We start from the raw sequence: 17,169 nt of genomic DNA on the forward strand, positions 1-17,169 counted from the left end.
AATGCTCATGTTCGAATGTCCATCTTCGAATGAATGCCAAATGCTCCAATGCCTTGCCATATTTATATGAGCGGTTGGGTGAGTCGCTGCCCAGGCCGACTTGACCACAGCGTGCCAAAACGCCCTTACGCGTCGCAAACTTTCTATCAAATTGTTGGTTGGAAAACAATCCTTCGTTCAAGTCGCCCCAACATGTAAGTCGGCCCGTGGGTTATGCCAAATGCTCCCACGCTATAAACCAACCATCGCTCCACCTCTAATGCACATTATACTTATGTCCCTTTGCACATTTCAGTCGTAGAGTTCTCACTTCACACCGATGGGGAGAAACCGAACCGCAGGTCCTTACAACGCATTTCCCAGACTTGGGTAGCAATTTTTGTTGTGACGTGAAATGGAAACCTCATGTGTGTCTGTTGACTTGGGTAGCAGTTTTCGTCGCACCACGAAATGGACACCCCAAGTTCCCCAGACTTTGGCGGCTCTTCCTGGCCCCACGACATGGAAATCCGAAGTTACACAGACTCTCGGGCGATTCAGGGTGTGCCGCAACATGGAAACAACGAGTTCCCCTGACTTGGGCAGTGGTTTCGAAACACCCCAAGTTCCCGAGACTTGCGAGCTGGTTTGCATTGTCATGGAAAACCCAAGTTCCCCATGTTGGGGCATTGTTGAAAACCCTGTGATTCCATCATGCCATAAAATTTGGAAACCCGTGGTTCCATCAAGGGCGGGACATGGAAACCCCAAGTTTCCCAAGCTTGGGTGCCAGGGCATGACATGGAATACCCTGAGTCTTCGCAGGCTTGAGCGCTGCCGGCTTCGGTCGTGGTGCGACATGGAAACCCTAAGTTTCCCCAGGCCTGGGTGCCGAGGCGTGACTTGGAAACCCCCAGTTTCCACAGGCTTTGGCGCCATCGGTTTCGGTTGTGGCGCGACTTGGAAACCCCAAGTTTCCCAAACTTGGGCATCGGGGCACGACTCGGAAACCCCAAGTTTCCCCAAGCTTGGGTGCCGCCAGTTTCGGTCAGGGTGCGACATGGAAACCCCAATTTTCCCCCAACTTGGGCGCCGGGGCATGACATGCAAACCTCAATTTTCCCATGCTTGGGTGCGACTTGTAAACCCCAAAAAAATTTGCGCCGAGCGGAAACCCCAAATTTTAGGCGCGACATGGAAACCCCAATTTTTTTCTACGCCGAGTGGAACCCCCAAATTTTAGGTGCCAGGTGGAAACCCCAAATTTTTTGCGCGACATGGAAGCCCCAAATTTTAGGCGCCCGGTGGAAACCCGAAATTTTAGGCGCCAGGTGGAAACCCCAAATTTTGGGTGCCGGGGCGCGGCATGGAAACCCCACATTTTGGGCGCCGGGGTGCGACATGGAAACCCCAGTTTTCCCAGGCTTCGGCACCTTTTTCGTTGCAGCGTGGAAACCCCAAATTTCCTGCCCCCAAGCAATGAAAAATTTTCCTCTGGAGGAAGAGGTAGAGGCACGAGAGGGTTGCCCGGATTTTGTTTGTGACAAGAGTGAAGCTCTGAATCGAGGTGACCAAGGGCTCAATCTCAGTGGATCGTGGCAGCAAGGCCACTCTGCCACTTACAATACCCTGTCGCGTATTTAAGTCTTCTGTAAAGGATTCTTCTCAACGACTGTTTGGAATTGAACTTCAAAGCTGCACTGACCGAGATGCTTCACGATCGCGGTTTGCAAATGACCCAGGCCCCTGGGGGCAACAAAGTGACGCCCCTACTGTGGGTCGAGATACAGTCGAAGAGTGACATGCACCGCTTCTAGCGTGGATACTGACTTAGAGGTGTTTAGTCATAATCTGACACATGGTAGCTTCGCACCACTGGCTTTTCAACCAAGCGTGATGACCAATTGTGTGAATCAACGGTTCCTCTTGTACTAAGTTGAATTACTATTGCGGTGTGGTTCATCGGTAGGGTAAAACTAACCTGTCTCACAACAGTCTAAACCCAGCTCACGTTCCCTATTGGTGGGTGAACAATCCAACACTTGGTGAATTCTGCTTCACAATGATAGGAAGAGCCGACATCGAAGGATAAAAAAGAAACGTTGCTATGAACACTTGGCTGCAACAAGCCAGTTATCCCTGTGGTAACTTTTCTAACACCTCTAGATTCAAATTCTGAAAATCTAAAGGATCGATAGGCCATGCTTTCACGGTTTATATCTGTACTGAAAATCAAAATCAAATGAGCTTTTACCCTTTTGTTCTACACGAGATTTATGTTCTTTTTGAGCTCATCTTAGGACACCTACGTTATCTTTTAACAGATGTGCCGCCCTAGCCAAACTCCCCTCCTGACAATGTCTTCCGCCCGAATCAACCCACCGAAACGTGCCTTAAGGCCAAAAACAGGGGCAATGCCCCATATCCACCCCACAAAATAAGTAAAATAACGTTAAAAGTAGTGGCATTTCACTTGCGCCGAAAATAGATCCCACTTATTCTACACCTCTCAAGTCATTTCACAAAGTCAGACTAGAGTCAAGCTCAACAGGGTCTTCTTTCCCCACTGATTCTACCAAGCCCGTTCCCTTGGCTGTGGTTTTGCTAGATAGTAGATAGGGAGAGTGGGAATCTCGTTAATCCATTCATGCGCGTCACTAATTAAATGATGAGGCATTTGGCTACCTTAAGAGAGTCATAGTTACTCCCGTTGTTTACTCGCGCTTGGTTGAATTTCTTCACTTTGACATTCAGAGCACTGGTCAAAAATCACATTTCGTCAGCATCCGAAAGGACCATCACAATGCTTTGTTTTAATTAAACAGTCGGATTCCCCTTGTCCGTACCAGTTCTGATTCGATTGTTCGACACCTAGGGAAAAGCCCCTGGCAGGGGGCATTCTATGTCCGTAGCCCAATCAGCAAGCGGCTGCCCGCCCTCGCTGCGAGAGCAGCTCGAGCAGACTGCCAATAGCCCACGAGTTGAGGGCGCAGACCCCTAGGCCCAGGCCTCAGAGCCAATCCTTTTCCTGAAGTTACGGATCCATTTTGCCGACTTCCCTTACCTACATTGTTCTATTGATTAGAGGCTATTCACCTTGGAGACCTGATGTGGTTATGAGTACGATCAGGCATGAACGGTACACGGTCCTCTAGATTTTAAAGGGCCGCTGAGTGTGCACCAGACACCGCAAGACGTGCAGTGCTCTTCCAGGTGCTGGACCCTATCTCCTGGTGAACCGATTTCAGGGTGGGAAAGCTATTAAAAAGAAAAGATAACTATTCCCCGGGCCCCCGACTACATCTCTGGATTTTGTAACGTTTCCACCCACCACCATGTCCTGGTTCGGGAATATTAACCTGATTCCCTTTCGATGCTCGTGTAGAGTGCACCCTTGATACAAGGCTTCCCCATCTCTTAGGATCGACTAACCCATGTCCAAGTGTTGTTCACATGGAACCTTTCCCCACTTCAGTCTTCAAATTTCTCATTTGAATATTTGCTACTACCACCAAGATCTGCACCAGGGGCCAATCCACCCAAGCTCACACCCGAGGTTTCTCAACGACCCCCGCTTCCTCCTACTCATCAGAGCTAGGCAATTGCTCCAACGGTCGAGTATAGGTTGCGCACTTCAGTTCCATCCATTTTTGGGGCTACTTGATTCAGCAGGTGAGTTGTTACACACTCAGCGGATTTCAACTTCCATGACCATTGTCCTGCTGTCTTAATCAACCAACACCCTTTGTGGGATTTAGGTTAGTGCAAAATTTGGCACCATAACTCGACTTTCGGTTCATCCCGCATTGCCAGTTCTGCTTACCAAAAATGGCCCGCTTGGAGCTTTTGATTCCATGGCACGGCTTAGTGGAGCAGTCGTACCCTCTTACCTATTTAAAGTTTGAGAATAGGTCGAGGGTGTTACACCCCCGATGGCTCTAATCATTTGCTTTACCCGATAAAACTCGCGCGTGAGCTCCAGCTATCCTGAGGGAAACTTCGGAGGAAACCAACTACTAGATGGTTTGATTAGTCTTTCGCCACTATACCCAAGTCAGATGAATGATTTTCACGTCAATATCGCTACAAGCCTCCACCAGAGTTTCCTCTGGCTTCGCCCTGCCCAGGCATAATTCACCATCTTTCGGGTCCCAACAGGTGTGCTCGCACTCAAACCCTTTGCATAAGCTCAAGGTCGGTCGATGATGCACCACCCCATAGAGGGGATCTCGCCCGTCAAATTCCTTGCACCTCACAGGTTTTCAAACCTGCCGACTCGCACACATGTTAGACTCCTTGGTCCGTGTTTCAAGACGGGTTGAATGGAAAGCCCACCAACCAACACCACGAGCACGCAGGTGCACACGGCCCGCCACAAGGGTGCACACTTCATTCCTTGACCAGCACAGTGGAAAACCGATAGGCAGTAATCCATCTGCACTTGTGACGATGCAGCAGCCCGTGTTGTTTTTCACCTCAAGTCGAGTGGCGGACATGCCTGAGCCATTCCACATCCGACCAATACACATCGACAGCCTCCATCCACTTCCCTCCTAGAAATTTCAAGCACTCTTTAACTCTCTTTTCAAAGTCCTTTTCATCTTTCCCTCATGGTACTTGTTCGCTATCGGTCTCTCGCCCGTATTTAGCCTTGGACGGAATTTACCACCCAATTAGGGTTGCATTCCCAAATAACCTGACTCGCCAACAACGCCTCGTGATGCGGCAGGATCCCGGGCCGATGGGGCTGTCACCCTCTCAGACGCCCCCTTCCAAGGGACTTGGCCCAGGTCCGCCGCTGAGGACACTTCTACATACTACAATTCAAGCGCCGCCGCCGCCCGATTTTCATGCTGGGCTCTTCCCGGTTTGCTCGCTGCTACTAGGGGAATCCTTGTAAGTTTCTTTTCCTCCGCTTAATTATATGCTTACACTCAACGGGTGTTCTCGCCTGAGCTGAGGTCGCAAAGTTGGACCTAAATCTGCCCTACCCCATGGGAGGATAAGAGAGAGCAAAGCAAGTTTGAGAGATGCCACACAAAGCCTGCATCAGCTAACGCCGACTGCCCATCTAAGGGGACAAGACCAATGCTCGCCGACGCATGCCACGAAACATCGCTTGAGTTATTTCAGCCGATCGCATCACATGGGTTACGGATGAATAGCTCTGCTGCTCCCTAGCATATTGCAGGGAGCGCATTTGAATGGGATGCAATGCCTAGATAGACATGCCCTCCACCGAGGCCTCGGGCGCAAATTGCGTTCAAAAACTCGATGATTCATGGGATTCTACAATTCACACTAAGTATCACATTTTTCTATGTTCTTCATCATAAAAAGAGCTGAGATATCTGTTATCGAGAGTCGTTTCCACGTATTACCGAAAAATCAACCACAAAACTGAATAGGGGCACCCCCCACAACAAATGTAAGGCCAAGGGGCAAAAGGAGGAAAAACGCATGAGAGAAAGAGAAGCAAAGGTGTCTAACCCCCTCATAGGGGGAGGCTCGAACAGAGGACAATCTCCCCCAGCCCCATGCCATAACAAAAAGGGGGGAATGCGTGGAACAACGATTGAGAAGGACTAGGGTGGCCACCCCGGGAGCTCGCACTGCTTTTAGCCCTTCCCAAACACCAGCCCACAACAATTCCCCCTTTTCTCTTTAAAGATAGGGACCGAAAGGAAGAAAATGGTAGAAAACAAAGCACAAGCCTCCCAAGCCCCGTGCCTTCGGAAAAAGGGGGGAATTGAAGGGGACGACGATTGAGAAGGACTAGGCTAGTCACCCCGGGAGCTCGCACTGCATTTCGTCCTTCTGGAACACCAATCCACAACAATCCCACCTTTTCTCCGTAACACTAGGGGCCATGAGGAAGAAGGGAAGAAAATAACAAGAGAGAAAGGGATATATCAACCATGGCTACCAGCTCACAAGGGGAGGCTTCAAATAGAGAACAAGCTTCCCCAACCCCGTGCCTTCGCGAAAAGGGGGGAACTGCAGGGGACGGTGATCTAGAAGGACTAGGGTGGCCACCCTGGGAACTCGCACTACTTTTTGTCCTTCCCGAACACCAATCCACAACAATCCCACCTTTTCTCCATAAAGCTAGGGGCCGAAAGGAAGAATGGAAGAAAACAACATGAAAGCAAGAGATATCAAACGTGGCTACCGGCTCACAAGGGGAGGCTCAAATAGAGAACAAGCTTCCCAAACCTCGTGCCTTTGGTAAAAGGGGGGAATTGCAGGGGACAGTGATCAAGAAGGACTAGGGTGGACACCCTGGGAACTCGCACTACTTTTCGTCCTTCCCGAACACCATCCACAACAATCCCACCTCTCCTCCATAAAGTTGGGGCCGAAAGGAAGAAGGGAAGAAAACAACACCAAAGAAACAAAGATCCCAAGAAAAGAGAGAAGATCAACAGCACGCCGAGTAGATGTCTGCTAACCAAAAAGAAATCAAATAAGGAACCCAATCAAAAAGGCATCCCACCTCTTCACACCCTCACACATGCATTCAGCACAACACCCTTTCTAGCTTTACAACATAGCAAACAACTAAGCAAATAAATCACAACCTAAAATTGATCAATAGAGAAAACAAGGGCCACGATGAGACCAGTGTCTGGAGCACGTCACTGAGAGGCAAACAACCCCCCAACCCAGCAGCACAAGGCTTCAAATGACAAATAGACTGCTTCCAATAACACAAACCCACCCCGCTATTTCACCCCTCCATGCACAAAACACCCAACAACCTTTCCAATGAGAAATTCAACGGGGGTCAAAGAATCAAACTCCAAAGAGGAGTTGTCATGGGCCGACACTCAACGTTGGAGAAAGCCACAAGCCACAAATACATCGATAGTGCAAGGCCACTAGAGAGAGGGACGTTCGCAAAGCGCACATCAAAAAACAAAGAAATGACACAAGTCCCACAAAAAACCCACAATCCAAAGGGAGGAACAAAGACACAAGCCGCTAATTCTTTTTCCCTTAGAAGGGGAGTGGGTCATGAGAGGATGAGGAATTCCCTTGACTACAAAGGCACGAGATAAGATTGCCACCCTCATGCCCGTCGGCGGGGAAAATTGCGATCTCATTAGAGCTTAGACTGAGGGATGGGTTTTTCATTACCTGGACACCCAACCCTTCTGCAAGGGCATGTCGAGGAACGGTCGGGAGGGACTAGGGTGGCCAGCCCAATGGGTTGAACCGCTCTTCATCCATCCCATACTGACCGCACCCTGAAAATTTCCCCTCAGGGAAGGTTTGAGCCACCAGGCACGTGCGCAACCACTCCCTCGACCCAACCACCAGCGAAAAATCTCACCCAAGCAACACATCAACCGCGGCCGCCTTTTTGAGAGAACAACTATGGAAGCCCACACCCTTGGCCCATGCCTTCCAACAAACAAAAGACCGAGCACCGCCGCTATGAATGAGTCCGAATTTATCCATCGTATTTACGAAGCACCTCAACTCTGCAGCAACCATGCCCAGCTGACAGATCGTCGGAAGGGCTCCCAAGAAACAAGCTTCTGAACCCCCTGTAGAAACACATTGGGGGGAAGAAAAACAAAGGATGGGTGGGACAAGCACAAGCATGGCTTGCAAGCACACACGAAAAAACAAGCGTTACCTCGAGACAAGCAACCAACAATGTTCCCGCGAAACACCAAACCCGCTCCCCTAGAGACACACCACAAAGTCCCACATTGCAATCGAAACCCAACCAGCCCAAACCAAAAAAGAAAACCCCTGCTATCAATGATCCTACCGCAGGTTCACCTACGGTAACCTTGTTACAACTTCTAATTCTTCTAAAAGATAAGGTTCAATGAACTTCTCAGGACGTCGATGGCGGCGAACCACCATCGTCGGCACAATCTGAACACTTCACCGGATCATTCAATCGGTAGGAGAGACGAGTGGTGTGTACAAAGGGTAGGAACGTAGTTAGCACGAGTTGATGACACGCCCTTACTAGGAATTCCTTGTTGAAGACCAATAATTGCAATGGTCTATCCCCATCACGATGCAATTTGAGAAGATTTCACGATCCTCTCGAACTAGGAATAAAAACTCGTTGGCTGCATCAGTGTAGCACGCATGTGGCCCAGAACATCTAAGGGCATCACAGACCTGTTATTACCTCAAACTTCCATGGCCTAAATGGCCATAGTCCCTCTAAGAAGCTGGTCGTGAAGGGGAACCTGCAGGTAGCTAGTTAGCAGGGTGAGGTCTCATTCATTATCGGAATTAACCAGACAAATCGCTCCACCAACTAAGAATGGCCCTGCACCACCACCCATAGAATCAAGAAAGAGCTCTCAATCTGTCAATCCTTACTATGTCTAGACCTGGTAAGTTTCCCCTTGTTGAGTCAAATTAAGTCGCAGGCTCCTCTCCTGGTGGTGCCCATATGTCAATTCCTTTAAGTTTCAACCTTGCGACCATACTCCCCTCGGAACCCAAACACTCTGATTTCTCATAAGGTGCTGGTGGATTCCTTAGAGCAACATCCACCAATCCCTGGTCGGCATCGTTTATGGTTGAGACTAGGACGGTATCTAATTGTCTTTGAGCCCCCATCTTTCTTTCTTGATTAATGAAAACATCCTTGGCAAATGCTTTCGCAGTGGTCCGTCTTTCATAAGTCCAAGAATTTCACCTTTGACAATGAAATACGAATGCCCCCGACAGTCCCTATTAATCATTACTCTGGTCCCAAAGGCCAACACAATAGGACCAGACTCCTATCATGTTATTCCATGCTAATGTATTCAGAGCATAAGATTGCTTTGAGCACTCTAATTTTTTCAAACTAATAGCGCCGGAAACGTGACTCGGCCAATTAAGGCCAGGACAAGCCACCGAAAGGGATGGAAGGGCAGGTGCACACTGAGTAGGCGGACTGACCTTTATGACCCAAGATCCAACTACGAGCTTTTTAACTGTAACAACTTAAATATACACTATTGGAGCTGGAATTACCGTAGCTACTGGCACCATACTTACCCTCCAATGGATTATCATTAAGGGATTTATATTGTACTCATTCCAATTACCAGACTCAATGAGCCCAATGTTGTTATTTATTGTCACTACCTCCCCATGTCAGGATTGGGTAATTTGCATGTCTACTGCCTTCCTTGGATGTGGTAGCCTTTTCTCAGGCTCCCTCTCCAGAATCGAACCCTAATTCTCCGTCACCCGTCACCACCATGGTAGGCCTCTATCCTACCTTTGAAAGTTGATAGGGCAGAAATTTGAATGAAGCATCGCCAGCACAAGGGTTGTGCGATCCGTCGAGTTATCATGATTCACGAGAGAAGCGGGCAAGCCTGCGCCGGACTTTTTTGTAAAAAATTCATCCCTTCCAAAGATTCGAGACTTTATGCATGTATTAGCTCTAGAATTACTATGGTTATTTGAGTAGTGTGGTACCATCAAGAAAACTATAACTGATTTAATGAGCCATCCGCAGTTTCACAGTCTGAATTAGTTCATACTTAGACATGCATGGCTTAATATTTGAGACAAGCATATGACTACTGGCAGGATCAACTAGGTAGCACCCTCCCACTTCAAAGGGCATTCCGAGTGCTCTCTTACCAAGAGCCAACCTGAACACCCATCAAGCCAAAGGGATGTCAAAATATCATGTAAAACTTTTATGCCTTGCACCTCTTGCATCCCAAGAAGGAAGCACACGCAACATGCCAAGGACATGGCGAACAAATGGGCAGACCTGCCAAGCCACAACACACCAATGCCACTTTGGAGTTTTCATCCACGGCCTAATGAACAAGAAAACGAGCGATCACTCACCCACTCCCTTAGAAATGCCTCCACGCCCCGTGCCGAGGCCACCTAGGAGTCCACCCGGACAGCAGCAGCGGTGGACCTCGATCACCCGATCGTCTACGGTAGCCTCGATGCAAAGGAAACAAATGGAGGACGTTTAACCATGCAACCTGTATATTATAAATGAGCCACAACCCTCCTCGCCCCACACTGAGGCCACCTAGGAATCCACCCAGACAACAGCAACGATGGACCTCGATCTCCCGACCGCCTGCGGCAGCCTCAATGTGAAGGAAAATGAAGGAAATTAAAAGAGGATGATCAACCGCACAAATCCTATCATAGAGAGGTCATATAAACCTCCCCACGCTTGCACCAATGCCACATAGGAGTCCACCCATACAGCAGCAACAGTGGACCTTGATCAGATGATCACCTGCAGCAGCCTTGACACAAAGGCAAGGGAAGGAAATCATACAAGAAAAACCGAGCCCGCAACCTCCATTAGAAATGCCCCCCAACCCACCCCTCCCTGCACAGGGGCCACCTAGGAGTCCACCTGTACAGCAACAACGATGGACCTCGATCACATGATTGCCTACGGCAACCTCAATGTAGAGGAAACATAAGGAAATAAAACAATACCAACCGATCCAACAACCTCTCTTAGAAATTCCCCCCCGACCCTCCACGCCACACATCGAGGCCAACTAGGAGTCCACCCGGACAGCAGCAACGGTGGACCTAGATCACTTGACCACCTGTAGCAACCACGATGCGAAGGCAAAGGGGAAGGAAATAAATGCAAATCAAGAGGCTCGCTACACAATACAAGAACACATATCCAAACAGGAGGAGGGATCGGGCAGCTTCGCACCACACGCACCCTACGTATAGGTAACCTAGGAGATTTTCCACAGCTTTACCGATCAAACGATGAATAATTTTCCCCTATGGCCACCTCCACGCAAAGGAGGGAGGTCGAAGCATTCCACCTCGAAATCCTTTTTCCAAATAGCCCCCACCATCAATGTAGCAAGCCTCCTTCCCTTTGGACCACGAGTGCATACACAATTGAAACAACAAGTGCCCCCCAACCCTCCCCTCCCCATAGAGAGGCCACCTAGGAGTCCACTCGGACAACAGCAACGATGGACATCCATCGCATGATCGCCTGTGGCAGCCTCAGTGCAAAGGAAATGGAAGGAAACAAAACAACAATACCAACTGAGCCCACAACCTCTCTTAGAAATGTGTCCCCCAACCCTCCACGCCACACACCAAGGCCACCTAGGAGTCCACCCAGACAACAACAACAGTGGACCTCGATCAATTGATCGCCTGCGGCAACCACGATGTGAAGGCAAAGGAAGGAAATAAATGCAAATCAAGAGGCTCACTACACAATACAAGAACATATCCAAACAGGAGGAGGGATCAGGTAGCTCCGCACCCCATGCACCCTACGTACAGAAAACCTAGGAGATTTCCTACAGCTTTAGTGACTAGACGATGAATAATTTTCCCCCACGGCCACCTCCATGTAAAGGAGGGAGGTTGAAGCATTCCACCTTGAAATCCTTCTTCCAGATAGCCCCCACCATTGATGTAGCAAGCCTTCTCCCCGTTGGACCACGAGCGCATACACAATTGAAATAACAAGTGCCCCCCAACCCTCCCCTCCCCACAAAGAGTTCACCTAGGTGTCCACCCGGACAGTAGCAACGATGGACCTCGATTGCATGATCGCCTATGACAACCTCAATGCAAACGAAATGAAAGGAAACAAAATAGCAAGACCAACCGAGCCCACAACCTCTCTTAGAAATGTGCCCCCCCGACCCTCCACGCCACGCACCAAGGCCACCTAGGAGTCCACCCGGATAGCAGCAACGGTGGACCTAGATCACTTGACCACCTGTGGAAACCACGATGCGAAGGCAAAGGAAGGAAATAAATTCAAATCAAGAGGCTCGCTACACAATACAAGAACATATCCAAATAGGAGGAGGGATCGGGCAGCTCCGCACCCCCCGCACCCTACGTACAGGCAACCTAGGAGATTTCCCACAACTTTACCGACTAGACAATGAATACTTTTCCACTACGGCCACTTCCATGCAAAGGAGGGAGGTCGAAGCTTTACACCTCAAAATCCTTCTTCCAGATATCCCCCACCATCAACATAGCAAGCCTCCTCCCCATTGGACCAGGAGCTCATACACAATTGAAACAACAAATGCCCATAAACTTTGTGACTTAACATTTCCAACCGCAAAATCCTGCCACGCATGCAAGATGCAAGGGAAAAGCTGACCCTCGATCAAACATATGGGCCAACACATCTATCAAAACCTCAAATCCAACGCAACCACGAACGATGTGCACTTTGAAAGGAATGCCAACCCTTGACTTTACAATAAGGAGAACAACGCCTCACATCACCCGATGGAAAAAGCAAGCAAGAGGGAAGGGTAGGTGGTTTACAACCAAAACCCTTCCACGTCCCTCTGAAATGTATGCATCTCAAATGATAATGCCAACACGAAAAGAGTACAATCACAAGACACCGGCACCATAAATAGTCGAACAATGAAGAGGCTAGCCATCACAAGGAGCCACACCACAGCAACCCATACAACTCCCAAAACTTAGAGCAGAAGGGGAACTGTTCACATATGCCTCTCGGGACAAGCATGGCCAACATTACCGCTCATGCACTACCGAGTAGGTATGGAGAGAAGATGAAAATTGGCCACCCTACAAACGACCCAAGGCCATTCTTGAGGCAAACCTGAAAAACCAACTCAATTACAACCCACCTTTCACACGAAAATCAAAACCCTCCGCACCAAATAGGGAGGAGGTGAACAATATAACGAGGATCCAATTTCTATGGAGCCACAAACGGCTACCCAACCTAATCAAAATTCTCTATTCGCAACAACCTAGGGGCACGATAGCAACATAGGCAGGACAGAGTTTTGGGGCTTCCATCTGGGACCGCAACAACGAAGGCTCAAAGGAGTGCCGAGAAAACTTTCAACATTCTTATCATTGGGATGGGAAAGAGGGACGGGGATGAGCATGACCCACATTACCACTCATGCACTACCTACTCGATTACCAACCCACCTTTCACACGGAAAGAAAACCTGTCGCTGGTATCATCTGGAGGGGCACAAGGGGACCAAGACAAGCCAGCGAGCCAAACCACAACAGCCCCTACATCTCCAGGAACTTAGAGAGAAATTTTCCACATATGCCTCCCGGGATGAGCATGGGCAACATTACTGCTCATGCGCACCGAGGCCACCTAGGAGTCCACCCGGACGGTAGTAGCGGTGGACCTCGATCACCCGATCACCTGCGGCAGCTTCGATGCAAAGGAAACAAATGGAGGACGACCAACCACGCAACCTCTATATTATAAATGAGCCACAACCCTCCCTGCCCCGCACCGAGGCCACCTAGGAATCCACCTGGATAGCAGCAACGATGGACATCGATCTCCCGACCGCTTGAGGCAGCCTCGATGCGAAGGAAAAGGAAGGAAAATAAAAAGAGGACGATCAACCGCACAAATCTTATCATAGAGAGGCCATACAAACCTCCCCACACCCACAACAATGCCACCTAGGAGTCCACCCGGACAGCAGCAACAGTGGACCTCGATCGGCTGATCACCCGCGGCAGCCTCGACACAAAGGCAAGGGAAGGAAATCATACAAGACAAACTGAGCCTGTAATTTCCCTTAGAAAAGCCCCCCAACCCACCCCTCCCCACACTGGGGCCACCTAGGAGTCCACCTGGACAGCAGCAACGATGGACCTCGATCACATGATTTCCTATGGCAGCCTCAATGTAGAGGAAATGGAAGGAAATAAAACAAGACCAATCGAGCAACCTAGGATTCCACCCAGACAACAGCAATGGTGGACCTCGATCACTTGATCGCCTGCGGCAACCACGATGTGAAGGCAAAGGGGAACGAAATAAATGCAAATCAAGAGGCTCGCTACACAATACAAGAACACATATCCAAACAGGAGGAGGGACCGGGCAGCTCTGCACCCCACGCACCCTACGTACAGGCAGCCTAGGAGATTTCCCAAAGCTTTACCGACTGGATGATGAACAATTTTCCCCTACGGCCACCTCCACGCAAAGGAGGGAGGTCGAAGCATTCCACCTCGAAATCCTTCTTCCAGATAGCCCCCACCATCGATGTAGCAAGCCTCCTCCACGTTGGACCACAAGCGCATACACAATTGAAACAACAGTGGCCCCCAACCCTCCCCTCCCCATAGAGAGGCCACCTAGGAGTCCACCCGGACAGCAGCAACGATGGACCTCGATCACATGATCGCCTATGGTAGCCTCAATGCAAAGAAAACGAAAGGAAACAAAACAACAAGGCAAACCGAGCCCACAACCTCTCTTAGAAATGTGCCCCCTGACCCTCCACGCCACGCACTGAGGCCACCTAGGAGTCCACCCGGACAGCAGCAACAGTGGACCTCGATCACTTGACTACCTGTGGCAACCATGATGCGAAGGCAAAGGAAAAAAATAAATGCAAATCAAGAGGCTCGCTACACAATATAAGAACATATCCAAACAAGAGGAGGATTGGGCAGCTCCGCACCCCACACACCCTACATACAAGCAACCTAGGAGATTTCCCATAGCTCTACTAACTAGACAATGAATAATTTTCCCCTACGGCCACCTCCATGCAAAGGAGGGAGGTTGAAGCATTCCACCTCGAAATCCTTCTTCCAGATAGCCCCCACCATCGATGTAGCAAGCCTCCTCTCCGTTGGACCATGAGCGCATACACAATTGAAGCAACAAGTGCCCCCTAACACTCCCCTCCCCGCAGAAGGGCCACCTAGGAGTCCACCCGGACAACAGCAACAATGGACCTCGATCTCATGATCGCCTGCGGTAGCCTCAATGCGAAGGAAATGGAAGGAAACAAAACAACAAGACCAACCGAGCCCATAACCTCTCTTAGAAACGTGCCCCCCGACCCTCCATGCCACGTACCGAGGCCACCCTGGAGTCCACCCGGACAGCAGCAACGGTGGACCTCAATCACTTGATCGCCTGCGGCAACCACGATGCGAAGGCAAAGGAAGGAAATAAATGGAAATCAAGAGGCTCGCTACACAATACAAGAACATATCCAAACAGGAGGAGGGATCGAGCAGCTCCACACCCCCCGCACCCTACGTACAGGCAACCTAGAAGATTTCCCACAGCTTTACCGACTGAACGATGAAAACTTTTCCCCTACGGCCACCTCCATGCAAAGGAGGGAGGTCGAGGCGTTCCACCTCAAAATCATTCTTCCAGATAGCCCCCACCATCGACATAGCAAGCCTCCTCCCCATTGGACCAGAAGCGCATACACAATTGAAGCAACAAATGCCCATAAATGTTGTGACTTAACATTTCCAACCATAAAATCCTACCATGCACGCAAGATGCAAGGGAAAAGCCGACCCCTCGATCAAACATATGGGCCAACACATCTATCAAAACCACAAAGCCAATGCAACCACGAACGATGTGCACTTTGAAATGAATGCCAACCCTTGACTTTACAATAAGGAGAACAACAACTCACATCGCCCGACGGAAAAAAGCAAGCAAGAGGGAGGGGTAGGTGGTTTACAACCAAAACCCTTCCACGTCCCTCTTAAATGTATGCATCTCAACTGACAATGCCAACACGGAAAGATTACAAGCACATGACACCGGCACCATAAACAGCCAAACAATGAAGAGGCTAGCCATCACAAGGAGCCACACCACAACAACCCATACAACTCCCAAAACATGGAGCAGAAGGGGAATTGTTCACATATGCCTCCCGGGACAAGCATGGCCAACATTACCATTCATGCGCTACGGAGTGGGTATGGAGAGAAGATGAAAATCGACCACCCTACAAACAACCCAAGGCCATTCTTGAGTCAAACCCAAAAAACCAACGCAATTACCAACCCACCTTTCACACGAAAAGAAAAACCCTCCACACCAAATAGGGAGGAGGTGAACAATATAATGAGGAGCCAATTTCAATGGAGCCACAAATGGCTACCTAGCCCAATCAAAATTCTCTATTCGTAACAACCGAGGGGCATGATAGCGACATAGGCATGACGAAGTTTTGGGGCTTCCATCTAGGACCGCAACAACGAAGTCTCAAAGGAGCACTGAGAAAACTTTCAACATTCTTATTGTTGGGATGGGAAATAGGGACGGGGATGGATGGAGAGAAGACGAAAATCAGGGCCCTACAAATGACCCAAGGCCATCGTTCGGGCAAACCCAACAAAGCAACTCATTTCCCAACCCACCTTGCACACGGAAAGAAAACCTGTCACCGGTATCTTCTAGAGGGGCACGAGGGGGACCAAGATGAGCCAAGGAGCCACACCACAACAACCCATACAGCTCCAAGAACTTAGAGAGCAGAAGGGGAATTTTTCACATATGCCTCCCGGGACGAGCATGTCCAACACTACCGCTCATGTGCTACTGAGTGGGGATGGAGAGATGATGAAAATCGAACACCCTACAAACAACCCAAGGCCATCATTCAGGCAAACGTGAAAACACAACTCGATTACCAACCCACCTTTCACACGGCAAGAAAACCTGTTGTTGGTATCATCTGGAGGGGCACAAGGGGACCAAGACGAGCCAGGGAGCCAAACCACAACATCCCCTATAGCTCCAAGAACTTAGAGAGAAATTGTCCACATATGCCTCCTAGGATGAGCATGGGAAACATTATTGCTCATGTGCTACCGAGTCTGGATGGAGAGAAGATGAAAATCGGCCACCCTACAAACGACCCAAGGCCATCGTTCAGGCAAACCCAAAAACACAACTTGATTACCAACCCACCTTTCACACGGAAAGAAAACTTGTCGCTGATATCATCTAGAGGCGCACGATGGGGACTAGGACGAGTCAGGGAGCCACACCACAATAGCCCATACAGCTCCAAGAACTTGGAGAGTGGAAGGGGAATTGTTCACATATGCCTCCTAGGACGAGCGTGGCAAAAATTACCGCTCATGCGCTACCGAGTGGGGATGGAGAGAAGATGAAAATCGGTCGCCTTACAAACTACCCAAGGCCATCGTTCATGAAAACTCGAAAACACAACTCGATTACTAACCCACCTTTCACACGGAAAGAAATCCTATCGCTGGTATCATCTGGAGGGGCACGAGGGGACCAGGACGAGCCAGGGAGCCACACCACAATAGCCCATACAGCTCCAAGAACTTGGAGAACAGAAGGGGAATTGCTCACATATGCCTTCCAGGATGAGCATGGCCAACATTACCGCT

At 49.5% G+C, this 17,169-nt stretch overlaps 2 non-coding genes and 1 pseudogene across 2 annotated transcripts; all 3 read right to left on the reverse strand.

Moving 5' to 3' along the window:
• Window positions 1-1,536: 1,536 nt before the first annotated feature.
• Window positions 1,537-4,944, reverse strand: LOC149195129 (25S ribosomal RNA). Its single transcript, XR_016255541.1, has one exon. It is a non-coding gene; the product is annotated as a 25S ribosomal RNA (ribosomal RNA).
• Window positions 4,945-5,191: 247 nt separating this feature from the next.
• On the reverse strand, window positions 5,192-5,345 carry LOC149195130 (5.8S ribosomal RNA). Its single transcript, XR_016255332.1, has one exon. It is a non-coding gene; the product is annotated as a 5.8S ribosomal RNA (ribosomal RNA).
• A 2,405-nt stretch (window positions 5,346-7,750) lies between these two features.
• On the reverse strand, window positions 7,751-9,559 carry LOC149195131 (18S ribosomal RNA; annotated as a pseudogene).
• Between the last annotated feature and the right edge of the window lie 7,610 nt (window positions 9,560-17,169).

This window comes from Pinus tabuliformis, chromosome 2_2 (assembly GCF_031772625.1).
Source record: "Pinus tabuliformis cultivar Carrire ecotype Pingquan chromosome 2_2, CPIR1, whole genome shotgun sequence".
Taxonomy (NCBI): Eukaryota; Viridiplantae; Streptophyta; class Pinopsida; order Pinales; family Pinaceae; genus Pinus; species Pinus tabuliformis.